This window comes from Gekko japonicus, unplaced genomic scaffold (assembly GCF_001447785.1).
Source record: "Gekko japonicus isolate JY-2015 unplaced genomic scaffold, Gekko_japonicus_V1.1 scaffold1889, whole genome shotgun sequence".
Taxonomy (NCBI): domain Eukaryota; kingdom Metazoa; phylum Chordata; class Lepidosauria; order Squamata; family Gekkonidae; genus Gekko; species Gekko japonicus.
Genome location: NW_015162006.1, coordinates 222,144 through 237,113, shown reverse-complemented (window position 1 = coordinate 237,113; position 14,970 = coordinate 222,144). Strand labels below are relative to the sequence as shown.

At 46.8% G+C, this 14,970-nt stretch overlaps 1 protein-coding gene across 1 annotated transcript in view; it reads left to right on the top strand.

Annotated features, from left to right (window-relative positions):
• The window catches only part of MEGF6 (multiple EGF-like-domains 6), a 279,570-nt gene that overhangs the window by 63,479 nt on the left and 201,121 nt on the right, over positions 1 to 14,970 (top strand). The gene's annotated exons all lie outside the window — the stretch shown is intronic.

The following is a 14,970-nucleotide window of genomic DNA, read 5'->3' as shown; positions in this document are numbered from 1 at the left end:
AGTCCAACTTGTCAGCTCATGGGTGTTTCAAACCGCAAGATATTCTATTTCTTTTCTGCAGAATTGTGAGGCAAGAGCCAGAAGCTTGCTTCCTCTTTCCACTCTTTTATGCTGCCTAGCTCCTAATTATTTAATCTTTCAATGAGTTATTCACTTTGTATAGTTTGTAAAAAAATATAAAAAGTGATATAGATTCATTTCCTTAAGCCTATAGCTCCATTCTACTGATTTTCTTAATTGATTAACTGTTCCTCTAAAAAAAAATCTGCCTTTCCTCTATGCCCATAATGCAAGCCCCTCCAGCCTTTTTCTCCTCTTCCCCCTGTAGGAGTGTCTGTCATTTTAAACCCTCCACAATGGTCAGGGGCCAGGCCACATTACTTCCCTTCAAGCAATTCAGCTAAAGCATTTATTTAAGCATTTAATTAATTCTTGATATAAACCAAATGACTTCTTTGTCACCTTTCTAACTAATAACCTCCACTAGTTTTAAAAACACATTGCTTGTGAAATATTTCTGTGTGACTATACTTCTCCTTTCTTCTCGAGGCTGTCGGGGTGGGGTCTGCCATCTGTTTTCCTGTTCATCCGAGCAGTCTTGAGTATACTAGCTGCAGCAAAGCCTTTTTGTTCCTCTTTTCTGGTGTCCTTTTTTAGCCTTATAATCAGCATTCAATAATTGATCTCAAGTAACCTTTTTCATTGCCCTGATAAAGAGTATCTGAACAGAAATCTTTATTTTATTTCATTTATTACAAAAAGACCCCCGTTTAGACCCATCCTGGAATGCAGTTCAGGCCTCCATCTTTCTTCCCTTGTGAATGACCATCTTAATTAATTGTTTCCTCGTTTGTGGCACACTATAATTTACCAAGGTGTCCAAACAGTGATTTACCCTTTACTTACAAGCCAGAATTCCAGACTGGGGGTAAATTCCTGTCCCGTGATACTAGAATTTGGGGCGCACCCAATGAAGTTTATGGGCAGTGGATTAAGGACTGATAAAAGGAAGTGCTTCTTCACTCAACAGGGAATTATATTGTTGCATTTATTGCCAGTGGATGTGGTAATGGCCACAAATATGTGGTAATGGCTATAAAAGGAGGCTAGGCAGATTCATGGAGAAGTGGTCCATCAGTGGCTGCTAGCTATGGTGAATAAAGGGAGCCTCATTAATATTGAGAAGCAGTAAACCTCTGAGTACTAATGGTAGGAGGCAATGCCAGGGGAAAGCCTTGGCCTATTCACTATGGAACCCTATTAGTTGGCTCTCCAGAGCAAGTGCTCACTTGCTGTGTGAAACAGGATGCTGGACTAAGACTGAGCAGTGGTCTGGTCCAGCAGGGCCAGTTTGGTGTAGTGGTTAAGTGCACGGACTCTAATCGGGGAGAACCGGGTTTGATTCCCCACTCCTCCACTTGCACCTGCTGGATGACCTTGGGCAAGCCGTAGTTCTGGCACAGCTGTTCTTGAAAAAGAGCAGTTTCTGTCAGAGCTCTCTCAGCCCCACCTACCTTACAGGGTGTCTGTTGTGGGGAGGGGAAGGAAAAGGAGAGTGTAAGCCACTCTGAGACTCCTTTGGGTAGTGAAGGGCGGGGTATAAATCCAATCTCCTCCTCCTCCTCCTCCTCCTCTTCGTCTTCTTCTGTTCTTTTGTTGCTGGGGTTGAACCATGGGTCTTCCTTTAATTTCCCTTATCCACCTATAAAATGTCATGGCCTTTCATAACGTTATGCGGGGCTATTTTTGGGCAGGAACGCACAGGAACGGAGTTCCGGCTGGCTCCCAAGTTGGCCACACCCAGCAGTAGAAACTCATTAGGACTGGCTACATTAGGGGTGTGTGGCCTAACATGCAAAGGAGCTCCTGCAACAAAAAAAGCCCTGGGTTTTGACAACAAACAAGGTAAACAGAATAAGAAGCAAAAGGTGGGTGTGGCTGGATGACCACACTTCTGGTAGCATGGGAATGCAGCCTAATATGCTAATGAGTGGTGCAATCAGGGGTGTGGCCTAATATGCTAATGAGTTCCTGTTGTTGGGTGTGGCCTATTATGCTAATAGGTTCCTGCTGGACTTTTTCTACCAAAAAAGCCCTGACGTTATGTATGCAATATCTCATGCGGTGTTACCTATTTTTCTCTCTTTTAGCCGTCTGCAATTTTGGTGTATGTTTCAATGGTGGGAATTGTGTGGAAGGATCCCCACATATCTGCCACTGCCCTGCTGGTTTCCAAGGCCCCTGCTGCCAATATGGTGAGTACTCGCTTTACATTTCCCCTGTGCCTATTTCTTTTGAATGTAATTTTTTTTTTTACTTGCCTGGTACTGTCAAGGGTCACAAACCTTACACCCATTCATTCGCCATGGCTCTTCCCCAAAGAATCCTGGGAACTGTCGTTGGGCATGTGTGCACGGAGAATTCTCTGTCGCAGCTAGCTGCCCCTGTTAAGTGATAAACCAGTTTGTGGTTTAGCCACGTTCTTGGCCTTTCATAACTTGTGCTGTGTGTACAACCTGCTCGCAAATAAATGCCTTTTCTCTGGACAGAATAGCTTATGGAGCTTGCAGGACTGCGTGTTTCCTTAACTCTGCCTGTCTGCTCGATCCAAAGTTCGTGTTTTCAGACAATTTAAGTTGAGTAGAATGCACAAGTTTGTGGCATTTTTCCCCAGTGCATTTGTTGCTTCATGTGAATATGACCAGAAGAGAATATGCTTCACTGCCTCTTGGGTGACTCTCTACATCATGCAGCTAAGTTCTGTGAGGAAAGGGGAAAGCAGAAGTCCCCACTATGTCACCTTACAACACCTTTCCTGGTGCCCAACAAGTGTTTTTAGAGAGTGGGAAGGACTAGGAGAGGGTGTCTGATTGTCCACTGGAGATCTGATTGGCTGGGCAGACTAAAAGGCATCTTGCAGAGCTCCTGCTTTGAATGTTGAAAAGTTACTGTCAGAGTTATGCATAACCTTGCTTGATGACATTTTCTGGCTGGCTGCACCTCCTGCAGTAGCCATTTAGTTGTTGCGTCTACCACCCTGTCTCAGTATCCCAAAGGTCACTGCAGGCTCAAAAAGGCTGGGGATGCCTGGGGTAAAGGGAACTGGGTATCTTCAGCCTGGAGACAAAGAGTGACTGACACATGGAATTCACTGCCACATGAGGTGGTGGCAGCTACGAGCATGGACAGCTTCAAGAGGGAATTAGATAAGCATGTGGAGCAGAGGTCCATTGGCTATTAGCCACAAGGTATAGATAGGGACTGGGGCAAGTGATGCTCTGTGTTCTTGGTGCTTGGGGGGGCAACAGTGGGAGGGCTCCTAGTGTCCTGGCCCCACTGCTGGACCTCCTGATGGCACCTGGTATTTTTGGCCACTGTGTGACAGAATGTTGGACTGGATGGGCCTTTGGCCTGATCCAACATTGGCTCCTCTTATGTTCTTAAGATGGAGGAGAGATGTAATTGTGTTCTTTTGTTCATGATGGAAGACTTGTGTTCTGCTGCTCCAAAGGGGCAAGACTAATGACTTTAGCTACAGGAGGGGAGATTTCCGTTGAAATCTGTTGCCATGGACTCAGTCTCTTACTACTTACTCTGCTGACTTACTTAATAAGAATCCCAACAAAATCTCCTTAGGAGAAGTTTTCTAACGGTGAGAGCAGTTTGACAGTGGAACCAGTCACCTAGGAAGCTTATGGCCTTTCCCTCAACGGGAGGTCTTCAACCAGGGGCTATTAAGAATTCTCTAGGTCTGGATTTCTTGCACTGTGCAGGGGGTTGTCCTAGATAGTTACTGTTTCGACAAGACATTCTTCCCCCTCTCCCTCAAAATAGCAAAATCTGGGGTAGCAATTTAACTTGACAGGCATTCAAAACATAAGGAGTCCCTTGGTCAATAGGGACAGTTGGAATCTATGCTGTTTCTGAATATGAATCTTTAATAAATATTTTTTTTAAACTGGTATCTCCTACAATCTTATCGGTGGCCATCAAAAGCTAGCTGACATTTTGTTTTCCTGAAAGGTCTCATATTCTAAAATGTTTTTTTTTTGGGGGGGGGGGAGGACCAGTTCTAGCAATCCCCATTCAAGGAAAACAGAAGGATGGATCGGCTTCTAGCACAGACCCCGAGTATTTCATCCATATTTGGAAGGCAGGCGGGAGCTAGGCTGCCTTTTGTTAGATTTAATTGGTTTAGAACTGCTGGGAAATGTGTAATTAGCTCTCGACAGCAGAGATTCTCTCTGGAAAGACCTCCAAAGAACTCCTGGTGTGCTCTACTTCACAGAGACCTTCCTGTCACCTGGTGCCTGCTCTTCAGAAGCCTGCTACTGTATCTGTAGGGACGTTTGCCTCATACTGAGGTTATTATGTGACCTTTTAAAAAAAACGGCCCTTAAAAGAGTCACTTGGAAGGAAATCACACTTTCAATGGGACGTGTGCAGTTGAGTTGAGCTACACAATCGACAGAACTGTGTGTTCTCGCTGAACTATGTCACCTTAGGTTACAGCTGTTGGATTCTGTGTGCAAATGCTTTGTGATGTGTTGGTGGGGAGGAATCCACACACCTGTGGAAAGCCAGCATGCCCGAGTGAAGAAGTCTAATTCAGTCTTCCTGTGCTTGTTTAAATTACTTCCGGTTGGAGTCAAAATGCATTTAGCATTCTGTGCTTTCTCTCTATGTATACTGTATTGACAAATAACATGGCTTGGCTACGGTAATCTATATCCTGCTCACACTAAGGCTTGATTACTGTAATGAACTAAATGTGGGACTGTCCTGGAAAGCAATCTAGAAACAACCTTATTCAAAACACTGGCGAGAGTTCTAACAGCCTCAGCGATCATATTACTCTTGTGCTGAAAGAGCTGGATCGGCTGCCAGTTTCATTCCTGGGCGCACTTCAAAGTTTATTTCTGAAGCCGGATGCCAGGTAGGCACAGAATAGCTGAAGGACCATATCCGCTAGTATCAAACTGCATGGTAGCATCTTGTGGAGAGGCCCTCCTTCTCTGGGTGTTCTGCCGTCTGTGGGCCCTAGGGCTTTCTTGATGGTGACTCAGGAGATAAGGAATTCTTTCGGCTCTGGGATTTGTCAGGCGCCTTCTCTTTTTGTGTCCCAGTGATACACAAAAGTTTCTTTTTGCTAAACTCTGGTTGTTAGGCAATTTTTCTGAGGCGTATAATATTTTTATAGGCAAACGCAACATCTGTGATGGAATCTAATGAAAGGTATCAAGGGTGACACCAGTCATTTTAAAAGAGAGTGTGCGGCTTTAAAGACTGTCCTGGGGTCAGGGATGCTCAGACACCTGCCAGTTCAGCTCACTTTCTGCTTGCCAGTTGCGAACAGGGAGCTGGTTTTTTGACAGTCAGTTTGACCATTCATTGACCTATTCATGGGAGGTTGCTTCACTGTATCCTTGACTAAATGTGCAGTACCACATAAACGGCTTTTCTAAACTGCGTGTTCTTGCAGAGATCTACTACTCCCGTCCTTGCTCCATAACCGCTCTGCTTAGCGGGCAGTTTTTAAATAGCCAATTGAATCCGTCACAAATCGTGTAAGTCAGTTGTAAATCAGTGCTGTGTTTTAATAAAACCCTACCCTTGGTGATGTTCATCTAAGTGACACTAATGGCTGCTGATTGGTTTGAATTGGTAGTGTACTTTGCACATGCACAATTTTGCAAAAACCCATGCAAATCGGTTCAGCGTGGTTTGTGTGAGGTAAGAAACAGCATTCAAATTCTTTTTATATATATATCCTTACGGTCAACCTGCTCAGAAATATAATTTCTAGACACCCCAGAGGAAAGAGCTATACTTGAAAGAATGATAATTCTAACAACCTGGGTTAATGGAGCCAGTTTGGTGTAGTGGTTGAGAGTGGCGGACTCTAATCTGGAGGATCGGGTATGATTCCGCATGAAGCCAGCTGGGTGACCTTGGGCCAGTCAAAGTTCTCTTAGAGCTGTTATCTCAAGGGCAGTTCTCTCAGAGCTCTCTCTGCCCCACCTACCTCACAGGGGAGAGAAAGGGAAGGTGATTGTAAGCCACTCTGAGACTCCGAGTAAAGGGCAGGGTATGAATCCAATCCTTCTTCTCCTCTCCTCCTCCTCCAGTAATTTCCAAAGAAGGGAACAACAGAGGCACAAAGAGACTTTCAAGGGATGGATACCAGAAAATAGGGGCTATCCTTGGGTAGTAGAGAGAGTGGGAATACAGGTCATTGTTGCTCAACTGCAGAAACCCAGAGTTCTTAGGGAGCTCCTCCAGGCTTCCTTCATGACAAGATCAGTAACGATGGGGTATGTTGCAGGCAGGGGTCATTTCCTGCAGGAGCGGAGCTCCGGCAGTAAAGAGCCCAGGGGACGGGCACACGCAACAAGCCCCACCCCTGCTCCCAGCAGCCTACAGTCAGAGCAAAAAGCAGCCAGGTAAGCTGCAGAGCCCCCCCCCCCCAGCCCCAAAACAGTCCAGTGGCACCTTTAAGACCAAGTTTTATTCAGGTACAAGCTCTCCCTCCTCTGCGAGGACAGATCTGCATGTATGTCCCCCCCCCCAATAACTAGGAATCCAAAACAGTCCAGTGGAGCCTGAGCGGTGGGTGTTGCCTTCTGACACACTTCTGGTGATGTCAGGGGGTGTGGCATATGCAAATAAGTTATGCTAATGAGTTATGCTAATGAGCTCCTGCACCTCTTTTTCTACAAAATGACCCCTGGTTGCAGGTCATGCTTTCAGGTGGGGATTCTGTGTTATGGATGGTCCGTGACTGCCCCTACGGCTTGGATCCCACCAGTGGAGGCGCTCTCCTCCATTAGGAAGGAGTTTCCCTCAACAAAAGAGCCTTGCATCTTGTGTGAGGGGAAGACTCCTTCCACTAGAGGAAATCACCTCTGCTGGCAGACCGGATCTGTAGGATACATCTCCTCTCCTGCCCGTATTTTGCCTTTCCCCTGTATTATTGAATGCACGACTCAACATTGTGCTTTGAATTTCCCAGCCCCTGGTCTCCTTGGTTGGATGCCATTCGCAGCTTGATGTCGTCAAAGTGCCACCTTACTGAAGGGGAGAAGCAGAGCAGTTCTGGCCTCAGGATAACACAAGGGAGCCGTCGTCGAGCTCCATGCTCTCGTGTTCCAGAACTTGGGCCCAAACCCTCTGTAGTGCACAGGGCTTCTATGGCAAGTCAAACTGACATGGAAAGAATTCCTTGGAAGAAAGTTTGCAAAACTACAGATATAGGGTTGGGATTTTTTAAAATGTTCACACCACGAGTGGGAACGGATCGAAATCACCCTTGGACTGGGCCGGAGTGCACAAGAACAATTAGCGCCTGAGCCAGAATGCAATACGCTTTCCTGGCCGACGCTCCACACATGCCGTAACAATTTACTTAAAACGTGCCGACAGAAATAGCTGATTTCCCTAGCTGCTAAAATAAAGAGTTACATCAGTGCAGGTGCAGAAGGCTCATTCCAAATGATCTTTAGAACCAGGGATTCGCCGTCTGCATTGCACTCGCTGGACCTCTTTGTCAAATGTCTGCCATGTGATATCTTCGTCCAATGGAATGAGTGTGTGTAGATGAGGGGGAGTTCTCTTGGGGAAAGAAACAGTCTTGTGGGGATCCCCTGCTTCTTTAAAAGAAAATAGCAATCCTGCTTTTGGGCAGTATAGGTCACTTAGCTTTGAAAGAACTAAAACAACCAGTTACTAAAAATATTGCAAAATTGCTGCAAGCATGAGATGAGGGCTTGTGTGGCTTGTCATCAGTGATGACACAGGCGCTGTCCAATAAGTGATACATACATTATCTGTACTGGTAGGGTGGAGCTCTTACCTTGAATGCATTTGACTCCATACAGAAATGCCACACACTCACTATGACTCTTGCATCTCATGCACTTTTAATACCATTGTTTATGTGCGTGCGTGCACACACACACACCGTATCCATGTGACTTTTTGCATCTGTGTGTTGTGAGGGTGAAAGGCATGGGAGAGCGGAGCTACTTTCGGGGAAGGGCAGGATACTGTAATATGTAAGTGAGTCTCTGTTAAGTCTGTGCCCACTGAGGAAAACACTTCATGCATCTAGCAAAGTGGGCTGTAGTCCGTGAAAGCTTCTGCCACCATGAGTTTAAGGTAGCACAAGGCTCTCTGTGGTCCTCAAATGGAAGGTGGGATGCATCTATGAGTTGCATGAATCCTGATAATATATTTACCTTACAGTCTGCCTCTCTCGCAGCAACTCAAGATGGCTTTCAAAAATTGTGTGTGTGTGTGTGTGTGCACGTATGTATAAAGGGCTCGCACATTTTTTGTTGTTGTTGTTCAGTCGCACAGTCGAGTCCAACTCCTCGCGACCCCATGGACCAGATCACGCCAGGCCCTCCTGTCTTCCGCCGTCCTCTGAAGTTGGCTCAATTTCATGCTCGTTGCATCTATGACACTGTCTAACCATCTCATCCTTTGCCGTCCCCGTCTTCTTTGACCTTCAGTCGCAAGTTGCAGCTGACTAATGATGTCCCTGTAGGGTTTTCAAGGGAAGCGACTGTTGGCCATTGCCCTCCTCTGCGTGGTGACCCTGGACTTCCTTGGTGATCTCCCATCCAGGTACTAACTAGGGCCACCCCTGCTTAGCTTCTATGATCTGATGAGATCAGGCTAGCTTGGGACATCTAGGTCAGGGTATTACAAAAATTGCAAACCATTAAGATACACATGGAGCTGCGGTGGCTCAAGTGGTTAAGATGCTGAACTGCAGGCTGTGGAAGGTCAGTAGTTCAGCAGTTCAAGACCCGAGTGTGCCGCATGACGGAGTGAGCTCCCGTCTCTAGTTCCAGCTCCTGCCAGCCTAGCAGTTCGAAAGCAAGAAATTGCAAGTAGATAAATAGGTACCACTTCGGTGGGAAGGTAACAGCGTTCCGTGCGCCTTGGTGTTTAGTCATGCCGGCCACATGACCACGGAAACGTCTTCGGACAGCGCTGGCTCTTCGGCTTTGAAACGGAGATGAGCACCGCAACCCTAGAGTCGGACTCGACTGGCTTTCGAGCAAGGGAACCTTTACCTTTACTTTAATATACACATACATGCAAACACAATATTATGACCTAGACAATTTTCACAGGCATTAAAATGTGTAAAGAACCACACAAGATAAAATAAACAAAATATATTCCTTCTAGAAAGTCTCTCCAAGCAGTTCCATTTTGCTCATTAACTACTTAAGAGCTTATGAAAGGTGGGGAGTGGGTTCTGGAAGGTGGGGAGGTCTCTCACTGTTCTCCAGCCCCTTGGCCGTGTGCCCAGTCGTTCCCTTCCCATCCTGCCTCCTCCACCCTCTCTCCACACCAGAAGGAATAGGAAGGTAGTTTTCCCTCTGTGCACTGCATCAGGAATTGGTGCGTGTCAGCCTAGGCTTGTCCAGGGCTATTTTTGGGCAGGAACGCACAGGAACGGAGTTCCGGCTGGCTCCCAAGTTGGCCACGCCCAGCAGGAACTCATTAGCATAATAGGCCACACCCAACAGCAGAAACGCATTAGGATTGGCTACATTCGGGGTGTGTGGCCTAACATGCAAAGGAGTTCCTGCTACAAAAAAAGGGCCCTGGGTTTTGACAACAAACAAGGTCAACAGAATAAGAAGCAAAAGGTTGGTGTGGCTGTATAACCATACTTCTGGTAACATGGGGGTGCGGCCTAATATGCCAATGAGTTGCGCTGTCAGAGGTGTGGCCCAATATGCTAATGAGTTCCTGCTGTTGGATGTGGCCTATTATGCTAATGAGTTCCTGCTGGGCTTTTTCTACAAAAACAGCCCTGGGCTTGTCTACAGAAAGTTCCGTCTGTGGGATATTGTGCTGCATTTAGACTGGCAAATTCATAAAGCGGCATAAGTCAAGTGGGCAGTGTGATGGGCAGGTGCACATGGGGCGCAAGGAACTCCCAAGTCCCCCAGTTTGGAACCCTGTCCCTTCCTTCTCTCTCACTACGCTGCCCTCATTTGCATCTCATCTGACCCGCTGTCCATCCTGTCCCTCAACTTACTAATGACTCTGCTCCTCTTGTTAATCCCGTCAGACTGTTCAGCTGGAAAGGCTTTTGCCCTGGTTCTCTCTGGGCTGTTCAGTCGGTACAGGAGGAGGGAAAGCAGCCTGTTTGGGACGTTGCTGTGAATTTTGTTACCACTGGAGATATCAGAGAAAAGGGTGCAGGACCTGCCAGAGTGGTATACGATGTCAGAGACAGAAAGCCGAAGTAAAGGCAGAAGGACTTGGAAAATGGCCTTTTGAAGCCAAGAATAAGAAGATGATTTCTCTCACAACAACTAACAAAATAGCATATAAATAGCGAACTGTTAAAAGCAAGAACTCTACAAGTATATTGTGACATCTATATATCTAATAGCCAAGTTGCCCCTGGAGTGCGGATCGCTAAATCAGCGCTCCGGGGGCACTTGGGGGGGGAGGGGGAGGTTTGTGCACACGTGGGCCAGTCCCCACGTGTGCACAAAAATGCTAAAAGTAGAAAAAAATTTCGGGGGGATGTTTAAATCCCCCCGAAAGTGCAAGAGCGTTCCGTGCCCATGCGCACGGAACGCTATGTAGCTGACCTCGCCGCCGCCACCTCCTCGGAGCCGGGCGGGCGGGGCACCGTGGCCAGTCCCCACGTGTGCACAAAAATGCTAAAAGTAGAAAAAAATTCGGGGGGATGTTTAAATCCCCCCAAAAGTGCAAGAGCGTTCCATGTGCATGTGCACGGAACGCTCTGTAGCTGACCGTGCTGCCGCGCCGCTGCCGCCTCCTCCTCCTCGGAGCTGGGCGGGCAGGGGGAGGACCGGCCTCGCCGCCGCTGCCGCCTCCTCGGGACATCAAGTGGGGGAGGATGGAGGAGACGGAGCTCTTCTCCCCCCCCCGTGAGTATCGCGGGTCCCCGTCTTGTTAACTCTAACAGTACTAACATTTTAACTAACAGGGAAAAGATCTCCTCCTCTTGGGGTTTTAGTTTAGTGTGGTTTGCTTTCCTTTCTCCTTAGATGTAGTCCCTTCCCTATTATTTCTTTGTAGTTTTGTAGTTTTGCAAAATAAAAAAATATCCCTCCAGGGATTTTTTTTTTAAAAGAGAGATATCAGAGCACCCTAAAGCATTGCGGTGTCAGGGGGACAGAGAGACTGCATGACTATTTGATTTTTGTGATGCAAGCATTTTGTACGTGTAAAGTGATGTGAGATCCCTTTAAGCTGTGGAGTCTTGTGAGCAAAAATTGGACTTTGTGAGCTCCTGGCATTAAAGTTGTGAGCGAGTGATCTGGCTACTGCATAAATCAGTTTGCTCTGGAGCCCTCCTTCCTGAGCTAAGAGAAAAATGTGAGCTGGAGGCTAAAAAACGATGAGCTAGCTCACACCAACTCAGAGGGAACACTGGTCATGCGTGAGCATTCAGCGCAAGAATCACGTATGTGTGTAATTAACCAGGGCATTGCTGTGCTTATGAAATTAATACAAAATTGACAATGGGGTGTTTTTGGACATGTGGCGTAAATACTGTCTCATCACTAGGTGGACTGAATGTTCTTCTTTCACGACCTTTCTTTTGTTAGCGCTGTTCCCGCATTGAGTCTTCCAGGATCTGCTTTCTTATTCTTGTTAATTTTTTTGACTCTGCTGGGGTTTTGTTTTGTTTTGTTTTGTTTTAAGAAGGAAGCAACACCTCCACTTTATTTCCAACTATCTGTTTGTCCTTCAGCCAAATCTGAGGTATTTAATGGTTGGCAAACAGGTAGTGCCAGACTCTTTGAAGGAGACAGAGGAGGAAATGGAGCCAAAATTCTTGCAAGTTGTTTAGTTCTAAAGGGAAAGTTTGGTAAGTGTGTTCGAACAGGGGGAGAGAAGTGCGGTCCAGGCAGAGGGAGTGTTTTGGGTGATATCCCCCATTTGCTCCCCTCCTTTAAAAAAATAAATAAATCTCCAGGCCAAACTAAAATGCTCAGCAGCAGATGGAGGTCTGAGAATTCAGGTGGGAGGGTATGTTTTGCACCAGAGAGCTGGCAGGGAGGAGGAGGAGAGTGGTTAACTTCCCCCCAGTTTCTGGTTACAAAACCCTGATTTTCCCCCAGACCGGAGTTACAGATGTGCATTGTGTGTAGGGGAAAGCAGATGGGAGTTGAGCCTCTGGGGGCAGAATGGAGGGCAAAGTTAAACACCCCTGCTTTAGCTGCTAGTAGAGATAAAGGTAAAGGTAAAGGTAAAGGTTTCCCTTGCTCGAAAGCCAGTCGAATCCGACTCTAGAGTTTCCAAGCCGAAGAGCCAGCGCTGTCCGAAGACGTTTCTGTGGTCATGTGGCCGGCATGACTAGACGCCAAGGTGCACGGAACGCTGTTACCTTCCCACCGAAGCAGTACCTATTTGTCTACCTGCATTTTCTTGCTTTCGAACTGCTAGGTTGGCAGGAGCTGGGGCCACAGATGGGAGATCACTCCATCATGCGGCACTTGGGTCTCGAACTGCTGAACTACCGACCTCCTGGTCTGCAGTTCAGTGTCTTAACCACTTGAGCCCCCGCAGCCCCCGCTTTAGCTGCCACTGTACTGCAAACTGTCCATCTTCTGTCTGTGACAGTGATTCTTAACCGGGGTGTGTGTGTGTTTGACCTAAAAATCTTAGGCCTTCAGAACTTTCGGGAGGCAAATGGGGAACATCTGTGTTTTTAGCCAGCCCCTTTTCACAAACCCTGCTTGCAGTGGCTTTTGCTTACCCTCTCCCTGGTCTCTCCCCCCCCCCAGGCCCTTAAAACTGGCACATAACAAACAAGAATCAAACCTGGCATTAAGGGCTTGGCTGATGGCTATCAGGCACAAGGGTCTCATTGAATGTATGCCTGAGATCTACGTATAGTATACAAATGCTGCAAACAAACCTCTATATAGTTGGCTTGTCTGGAATGCTGCTTTGATGTCCTTTTAAAAAAGTTTCTGCGGCTGCCTCCCTCAGATGGTCATTTCTTTTGTCCTGCATATCGTCGCCCATTTTTGTTGCCGAAGTTCCAAATATTTATTTACTTACTTCATTTATACCCCACCTTTCTCTCCAACAGGGACGCAACACATATTACAACATTCTCAACTTCTCCATTTAATCCTAACAACAATCCTGTGAGGTGTGGGTTAGGGTGAGAGCGTATGACTAGCCCAAGGTTACCCAGCAATCTTCCACGGCACCAGTGGGAATTCGAACCAAGGTCTTCCAGATCCGAGTCTGCTACTCTAACCACTATACCTTACTGTTTCTGTTGTGCCGTTACAGTTCCCATTTGTATGCATCTGATAATAACGTTATGGACAGTTGGTGTTGTGTAGTTGTTAGAGTGCGAGATTAGGATTGGGAAAATCCTGGTTGAAATTTCTCTCAATTTAATCCACCTCACAGGACTGTTGTGATGACAAAAGGGGGCAGGGAAGACACACTGAAGTCCTCAGGGGAAGGGAGAGGTAAACGGCAAAGAAATATAGAGGTAATACTGGGGTCTCTAATCTGGTAACCTCTGATATCTGTGCATCCCATTTCACTCACTGCAAGATCAGGGGTCATTTTGTAGAAAATGAGGTGCAGGAGCTCATTAGCATAACTTATTTGCATATGCCACACCCCCTGGCATCACCGGAAGTGTTTCAGAAGGCAACGCCCACCTCTCAGGCTCCACTGGACTGTTTTGGATTCCTAGTTATTGGGGGGGGGATGTGCAGATCTGTCCTCGCAGAGGAGGGAGAGCTTGTACCTGATTAAAACTTGGTCTTAAAGGTGCCACTGGACTGTTTTGGGCCGGGGGGCTGGGAGAGCTCTGCAACTTACCTGGCTGCTTCTTGCTCTGACTGAGGGCTACTGGGAGCAGGGGGTGGGGCTTGTTGCATGTGCCCGCCCCCTGGGCTCTTTACTGCTGGCGCTCCGCTCCTGTGCGCTCCTGCAGGAAATGACCCCTGTGCAAGATAAACTTCCCAGGATTCAATACGTTGTCGAAGGCTTCGTTGTTCCCAGGATTCGTTTTTTGTTTGCTGCATGTCTTGGCGCTGAAGAAACACGGGTCACTTGGCACTGGTGGTTTTGGCAGAAACCCCTTTTGGACTTCTGCAAAACTTCTGTCCATACTGAAAGTTTACATTTTGGCTCTGGCGATCGTTGAAAGAGTATTGTGAGCGCCGCTGAGCTGTCCCGGAGCATCTCCCCTCCCATAAACCATCTGTCGAAACCACAGCCTAACCACCGAGGTGAGTCGTAGGCGATTGATCTGAGACGATGAGGTTATTTCCTGAAGCAACAGAATTATGATCCAGCCTGCAAGTAGGACCTTCTGGAGCCTTTGTTACTATAATTGGTAATAAAAGAGAATTTGATGCATGAATGCCAAATGAAGAAAATTAATACTGAACCTCTGAACTACTGCTACGGACAAAAGGAGACAGATTCATTCTGGAAGCTATAAAAACAAAGTCACAGATATTATGCTAACTAGCTGGCTTCTTAGAGCCACTGGCAAGTACAAATATATGATACCAAGGTAGAGAGATGGTGTTAATTCCTGGGCAATTAAATGTAAGGAAAATTCTGACTGGGGGTGACTGTGGTGTTTTAGTAGAGAAGAAAATGGGTGACTTCCGACATGCAGCAGTTCTCATGCAATCTGATACTGTTTTTACGACGATATCTCAAAAGTGGCATTGTTGGGACAGGAAGAGTTATTAAAAAGGCAACCCAATATGAGTCAAGAGGAAAGCTGAATGTGACTCACTGTAAGAGGTCCAACCTACGTAACACCTATTGAGATGATAGAACTCGCTGCAACCTGATGGGGTGACTGCCACTAGTTTGGATGGCTTTAAAAAGGAGGTTAGACAATTTATGGAGGATGTCGTCAGTCAGCTCGGTGGAACCACCGGGCTGAAATGAAGTATGCGTCTGATT